Below are 8155 nucleotides of genomic sequence, written 5' to 3'. Positions count from 1 at the left end.
TCGTTACAGGTTGCAACGGTTCTTTGAATATTATAAAACTTAACGGCTCGATTAGAAATTACGTGAACCTTCTCTGTACAGTAAAGGCTCTTTATTCGCAGGGTATACGTTCTGGAAATATGCCGCGAATAAAGAAACCGTGAATATGGAATGGTAATTTATATGGGATTATAGGGGATACGTTCCTAGGTGACAAAATAACAAACAAGTACATAAATATAAAAAATTAATTTAATTAAAGTTTTTGACCATATTGATTAATTAATACCTTCAGGCAATGGCTTAAAGAATTTTGTAATTGTTTCTTGCTTGGCATTTTTTAAAAGCTCCTTCAATTCATATTGATATTCAGCAGTGGCATTAGCAATTTGCGTCTTAAAAATAAGACTTCGTTCTATAGATGAATCAATTTTCATAAAAAATCACAAAGTTCATTTGCCATTCTTAAACCTTCGCTAAGATTTTTTGAATTAAATGTCACGTTTCCAGTGCTTGTTGAAGCCTCTTCTTCAATAGGCTGCGAATTTAACATTTCCTCCAAGTCTGTTTCAGTCAAATCTTCATCTTGCGATTCAAGCTACGTCTGAATGTCACTTGATTCTATTTGTTCGAACCCATCTCGTCCTATTACATTCGCGATTTCGGCTGTTTGAATTTGCACAGATTCTTCGTCATTTTCTGCAGTCAGAACAGACCACAATTTTTTCCAGCATGATCTCAATGTGTATGGCTTCAGTTCTTCCAATGATTCTTTTATGTTTACAATGCCTTTTGCTATGTCAAATTTCTTCCAGCATTCCATAACATTCATATCAGGATCACATTCCATATTATCCAATATGATTTTGAAGGTTCGTCTAATGTAATGGGTCTTAAAGGCCTGGATTATTCCTTGATTGGTCGGTTGAAGCAAAGCCGTCGTATTGGGAGGTAAAAATATCTTTTTTATATTTGGATGCATAGTTTCAAGTTCGCGAGGATGACCTGGTGCATTGTCTAAAACTAGAACTGGTTTAAAGTCTAAATTCGTTTTCTTAAAATAAGTTTCAACTTCAAAAACAAAACAATTCCAAAACCAGTCAGAAAAAATAGCGCTTGTAACCCATGCTTTCTTATTAGCACGCCAAAATACTGGCAGGTCGTCCTTGTTTTGATTTTTTAAAGCACGAGGATTTAACGATCTGTAAAGAATCAGTGGTTTAATAAGACAACCAAGATGCATTAGAACATAGCAGCAGTGTAACTCTATCCTTTGCTGCCTTAAATAAATCCAGGGGCTGATTGTTCGCTTTTAGAAATAAATGTCTTGTTTGGCATTCTCTTCCAAAACAGTGCAGTTTCATCTGCATTAAATACGAAATACTATACGATTTTTTTATCGATCGTACAGTTGATTCGTTGACATTGAATGAGCGTGCTATCGATGCAAACGACTCTCCAAGGCGTAAACGATCAAGCAATTCTGTTTTCACTTTAAGCGGTAGCACAGATTTTTTTCGCGTTAAAACTCGTTTTTCAATTTTTTTCGTCGACATTATAAATTAGGAAGACAGTGGTAGACACGTGTAATTTTTGTAACGAATGGAATAACTAATGGAAAAATGAATGAAGACTGTTATAGCGAGACCACCCTAAAAAATATGTTTACCTTGTATTTACATTTTCAGAAACGCCGACGCGAAGACGGCCCGTGTCAAAGGAACCAATACGGCGGCGAATAATTTAACAATATTCATACTTTGGGTATAGTTGTAATAAGGTCAATTTTACTTTTTTATTAGTCCATTTGACGATGCGTTTACAAAGGATATTGCGTTAAATCCTTTTTATCAAATTTATATGTACCGACGTACTGATTCGATCCGCGAATAGTGAAAACGCGAATGAAGGATGCGCGAATAAAGAGCTTTTACTAGATAGTTTTTAATTATTGTCGGTATGAGGAAAGTATTTTTTTTACCGTCCAAAGTTTCAGAAATTTGTAATATTATAACCCCTCTCACGGTTTAACGGTATCTTTGCGGAAATAATGATATAAAAAAGATATGTGCGCCTCATCGAGAACTACAATGTTTATTCAGGTTTTATATAGTGTCACATATAATATATTCATTTGAAATTAAAATTTTAAAAACTGTCATGTATAGAAAAGTCACTGTGAACTTAAATACAAGTATGGGTCACCTGCTAGCATTTAACAAACTAATATTTTTTTTACCTGAAACGATTACAGACTGAAAAGACTTTCAATGTTCTAAGATTACAAAAATGCAACAATATTAATAACAAATACTTGAACGTAGAGTATGTACCTTTAAATTATGAACAATCGACTTTTTTTCTATTGATGCTTTCTTGTACGAGCGCATAGATATGTTTTCCTTTGACAACAAAAATTAAATGAAAGTATTTTTTTTGGAGTTTACGTTTGATTTTTGTTAATTATTTTTGGCATTTTATAACCACTATGTTTGAACATAGGTTTATAGGAAGTTTTTTCAATATTTTGATTCAGAAGGACGATCTGGGACTATTCGATTATAATTATTTATGAAATCTGGCAAAAACACGTCATCTTCAGAGCCTGAACTAATTTTTTCTTGAGATCTTTCTATGATGCTATAATCAACATGAAAATTGGTGGTTGTGTCAATGAACATCAAATTTTGATTACTGGTATGGTCATCTATCGTCCTATCTACCAAGTCGTTCACAAAATTGGTCCTATTACAATCTACATGTAGTAGGTAAAGATATTGAATTTGCATTCTAGGGTGATAAAGTACTCGTCAGGAACTTCAAAATGATGTGCCACAAGACCACCCTTTCCATTTAATTTTTTTTCCAAGATGGCGCCCAGCAGCCATTTTGAAATTTTCATCTGTCAATTTTGCTTTAAAACATAGTATTCATTCATCAATTACATTACCTCAAGTAATGCAATTGAAGAATTATGACATTAAAGAAAAGCTCTGTATAAGGTAAAAGTACTAGTCTTTGACCGCTTTTTACTTTTTTTTATTATTGACTTTATATGACTGCCTTATAACGCCGTCTATACATTCTCTCTGTCAACTCAATAAATTTAAGCATGGTTGCTTTGCTACAGACACCGTTATAAATAGTTTTTTGACAGTGTGCAACCTGTCAATGCAGTTCAGATCTGTTCTGCTAGTCAAACGTTAAGGAACCTCTATACAAACATGTAAGTGTTTTGCCTGTTTTAATGTACTTTAGCAGGATATTTATTGATTAGGGTTTTTTTAAATACTTAATATTAAATAAAAATTACTTCTTTGTAACGAAAAATTATATATTTTTTCATTTATTAAGTAGGACAAACATTAACACAATATATTTAATGTGTGCTTTAATGATTGACCATTAGGACAAATACTAACGGTTATACCTTTTCTTTTAAAAATATAAAAAAACATTTTAAACATTGAAACAAAATAGGTCAACTTTTGACGCAATTTGGTCAATCAAGCAAAAAAAGATTAGAGTAACTAAAATTTATTTTATTATCATCATACTTTTTTATTGTAAATTGTTTTCAGTATTTTATTACAGACCAAAGCACCTATATTTAAAATTTTATTTGCTGTTCTATACTTAAAGTAACACCTTTTAAGTTATAGATGTATAAGTTGGCAGGTCAAAAACTAAATTCAAATACAGTCAAATATTAAAATAACAATGACAACAGCTGCTGAGATTCATCGAGATTTCGAAGTTCCAAGCTTCTCCTAAAAACAATAGATTCTCTGAAGAAGCTATAATACCAAAAAAGCGACAAAGAACTGATTTAGACCCAATAACAACTCCTGAAGATGAAGTAAATAATATTAGTAGAAAAAATACTACCAAAAATATTTATAAAAGTCCCGAGTTGTCTTATGAGCAAGTCAACAGTGATTTTCCTACTCCTTTTAAGAGATATTTATTTTGGCCCGCTGATAAAGACACCAATAGTCCGAAACAAGAAAAAAAAAGAAAGAAAAATTACCTGCTGTGATTTCTTCTGAAGATTACCATATCTATCAAAGAAAAAAGAAGAGAAAGAAAAGGAAAAGTTAGAAAGGAAAGCCAAAAGAGAAGAGAAGAAAATAGTTAAACAAACTAGCAAGCCTAGTAAGGATCAGAGCATAAAAAATTCAGATGTCGCCGGAAAATCATATGTTGTGGTAAAGTATGAAGAGTCGGTATTCCCAGGTATTGTTTTAGAGCATAAGGTGGTGGAAGGAAAACAGGAATATTTTATAAAGGCAATGACTAAAAGCGGAAAAAACTGGAAGTGGCCAGACAAAGATGACGTCATCTGGTATTCTGAAGAAGACACGTTAGAGACAATTAATGAGCCACAACCTATTAATAAAAGAGGGGCTTACAGCGTGCCGGAAGTTGCAAAATATTTAAGTGTTTTGGAATGATTAATATATTTTTTTTTCAATACAGTTTAATTTTGAATTTTTTTTAAAGAATTTGAATTTTTATTTTTGGTTATAAATAAAAGTGTTTTTTTATCAAAAAGCGTATTATTTCCTGTGTTGGTCAAGAACTAGTACATTAACCAGTCAAACACTAGCGCTGGTCGTTTTTATATAGGTCAACAACTAACCCATTGGACTTTTTATTAAATAATTTTTTTTTTTTAAATATTTGAAATATATTACGGTTGTCTTAAAAGTAATTTTCGTAAAAATAACTAATAAAGCTACATGGTGATAAAATTGCTAACCATTTTAATAAATCTTTCTAATTTTGGTATTACTTTAAATTTCGAGAAGTATCTTAATGGGTCAAAGACTAGTGCGTTTACCTTATACGTTTAGTAAAACCTCTATTATGTTTGAAGAAAAAAATGGCGGATGTGCGCCATCTTAGAAGAAAAAATAACTGGTTTAATCCGATTCGACTGGACTATTTCGGTCTAAAGGCAGGTCAGCTGATTGACGGGCGCCGCGAATCACGGCGTCGCGGCGTGCGCGTCATGACGCAAAACCGACGCACGTATGTATATACGCGGTCGTCATCTCTCGCGGAGGAATCCGAGAATAAGAAGCGATTGTTTTTTTTTTTTTGCTTGAAATATTTCGTATTCTCGACCCGTGTATTAGTCATTAACTCATTAATAGCAGGAATTTATTGGAGATGTTGTAGTTAATTAATGGCAAAGCGAATTTAATCAATAAGAAGGTAGAGAGGACTTTTTCCGTATTTCGCAACATTTGGCTATAGGGATAATTCAAAATGGCAGCCCCAAAACAAAATGGCGTACTTTTACAAATAAAACAAACGGCTCAATCTCAAAAGCGATTGTTTTTTTTGCTTGAAATATTTCGTATACTCGATCCATGTATTAGTCATTATAGCTATTTATGTATCAAGGGCATTGTAAGGACGATAATGCCCGGAAGGTGGAAATAGTAGCCGGAGGGCTAGGTTTCCGCCTGATTTAGGCGCTTTAAATTTAATAAAAAAAATACGCAGCATTAAGACTAGCTGGAATAAAGGAGCGAAGATTCTTTCTTACCTGTAGAAAGAGTCGCTGTACAGTACAACCTGTTGGAAAAAATACCATAGGAAGCGTCCCGACATTGATCGCAAAATTTTTAAAACTGGATAATGCAGAAGCTTATACCGGCCACTGTTTGCGTCGCACATCGTCAACTTTACTTGTTGAGGCAGGTGCTTCGTTTGAAATGCTAAAACAACATGGGAAATGGAAAAGATCTTCAGTAGCTGAAGGATATATAGAAGAAAGTATTTCATCCAAAAATAAAGTTGTAACGGTTGATTTTTGCTTAAACTATTTTATATATTAATCTAATTCTTTAAAAACAAAGTTTCCTAACTGTTTAATCAAACAATTAAAAATTATCGAACTGTATATTAAGTACTATTTAATTCACAGCTATCCTGTATAAATAATAGTCGTTTGAAAAGAATCCTAGTCTGGCATTCTTTGTACGCGTTCTTCGTTTTTTCTTGGATACATTTTTTTTTTGGGTTTTTCACTCACGGTAAACCGCCGAGCATCGATCATTTTCTGCCAAGATCCACTTCTGTGCAACTAGTACAGACTAAAATCGCTGTTTTGTGGCAATTTAACGCCTTAGCAAATTGTGCGTTCCTTTGTGGATTAATAGCTACAAAATTAGCAAATTAAATGAATTATATCTCTGTAGGAGTTCTTTTGAAATTCATTTGTTGACTTTGCTCAGGATAAATGGTTTTGGTCTTATAGTAGCATAGAAAATCTTTCGGTAAGTTTCTGAGACTTTATTCCAGCTTAATTGTTTTTTTTGGGTGACTATAATAAGTTTAAATTTCTTTTTAGCTTAAATAAATCAATTTATATTGGAGGACTCGAAAGCTAGAACAATTTTATTAATTCTGTTGCTTTCCCATTGCTGAATTCTGAAAGTGTAAAAAAAAAGTATATAAAAGCTACAAAGTTCCACCATTGTGTAAGTAAAAGATAAACCTATTTTTTGTAATAATTTTATTAATATTAAGCCATAAATAATAAGCCAAAAATATTAAAAATGAATTCTTTATTCATCTTGAAGTTTTAATATTAACTGTACGTTTTATTGACACTAAAGAATAATTTTTTTACATAATAGCTTACTTCTAAAATTTTATTACAACAAATTAAATAATTAAATAAGTACTGTAAATTTAAATTAAATATTTATTCTTAAATTTATGACAAAAATTACATGGGGACTGGGGTATTTTAGGGTTGAAGGATAGGGTGAAAAGAAAGACCCAAAGCAGTTCTATTCTTTCTCGTTGGTCTCCAGTTTCCAGATTGGATGAAAGTTAGTTTGATATGATGAAGCTCCAGATATGTCCAGTTGGTGTCCTCGATTCCTTGAGTCTGTTGTGGTGTCTCCCAGACAAGTCGTTTTTTTTTTTGTAAATTTGGTGCAGCCTAAAATGCTGAAAACAAATTGATTAATATATAGTTTTTTTGTAATTCAAATTAAGGCTAAATTGAAAACTTACCTATTTTTACTTACCGTGTCCAAAGTGTAATTTTTGCAAGTATTTATTTTATTCAAAAGTAGTGCTTAAAATATTACTTATCGACACAAAAGGTGTGATAACACAGTTTTTTTATTTTTTTATATCTGCAGAAGTGTAATCCAAATTGTGATCACAGTAAGGTGGGTTTATCTTCGTTGTATTTTTTTATAAGCTTTATTAAGTGATACCATGGCATAATAGCTCGTTTTTTTAGTAGTGTTGATATTTTTATAACCTTACGGTTCTTCCCCCAATTAAAGTTATATAATTAACAACCTAAATTTGAATTAAATTTACCTGCCATTTAAAAATAAATTTTAAAGCTTTTATTTGACCCTAATTTCCAGAGGCAGTGCTTTTACAAGACTTATAATTCGTAAATACTTGGGTCTTGATTTTATGCAGTAGTTTTTATAGTAAGTATTGTGTGGCCCTTTACTTAAATTCTATAGGGGTGTTTTAAGGGTAATTTGGTCACTGACGCCCCTGAGCTTTATTTTATTTACTTCCTTTGTTTTAAAGAACTTGCACGACCACTCTCCGCGAGATAGGCTAGCCCAGCACTCTTTTCTTGTCCACTATTTTATATTGACCTATGGTTAAATATATGGGTGGCAAAGTAGCCAAAATGATTGCCAATTCAGTTAATTCCGTATCGACTATTGAAAATTCTTTAATGGACAATTTACAAACTATACAAAATAGCGTTAGTGCTGCCACCTCTACCATCACAAAAAACACCGACCATTCTATAGTGGGATCAGCTACATTTTCCGGGACATTTCAAAATTGTAATTTTTATTTTGGAAATAAAGTTTAACTTTTAGTATTTAAAAAAACATTGTTTTTTGTATAAACTGGATGTTTATTCTTTATTATGAGAGAAATAAAATTGGATAAGCAATAAAATTTCCGGGCATTATCATAATGCCCTAGGTGTGATAGCAGGTATTATTGCTACCATAACATTCCATTTCTAAGGTATTATAAATCAATAATCGATAGGTAAAACATAAACTCATTAATAACAGGAATTTATCGGAGATGTTGTAGTTAATTAATGGCAAAGTAAAATTAATTAACAAGAAGGAAAAAAAGACTTTTCTTGTATCTCGCA

This window comes from Anthonomus grandis, chromosome 6 (genome assembly GCF_022605725.1).
Source record: "Anthonomus grandis grandis chromosome 6, icAntGran1.3, whole genome shotgun sequence".
In the NCBI taxonomy this organism is placed as follows: Eukaryota; Metazoa; Arthropoda; class Insecta; order Coleoptera; family Curculionidae; genus Anthonomus; species Anthonomus grandis.
Note: the sequence above shows the minus strand (reverse complement) of the source record.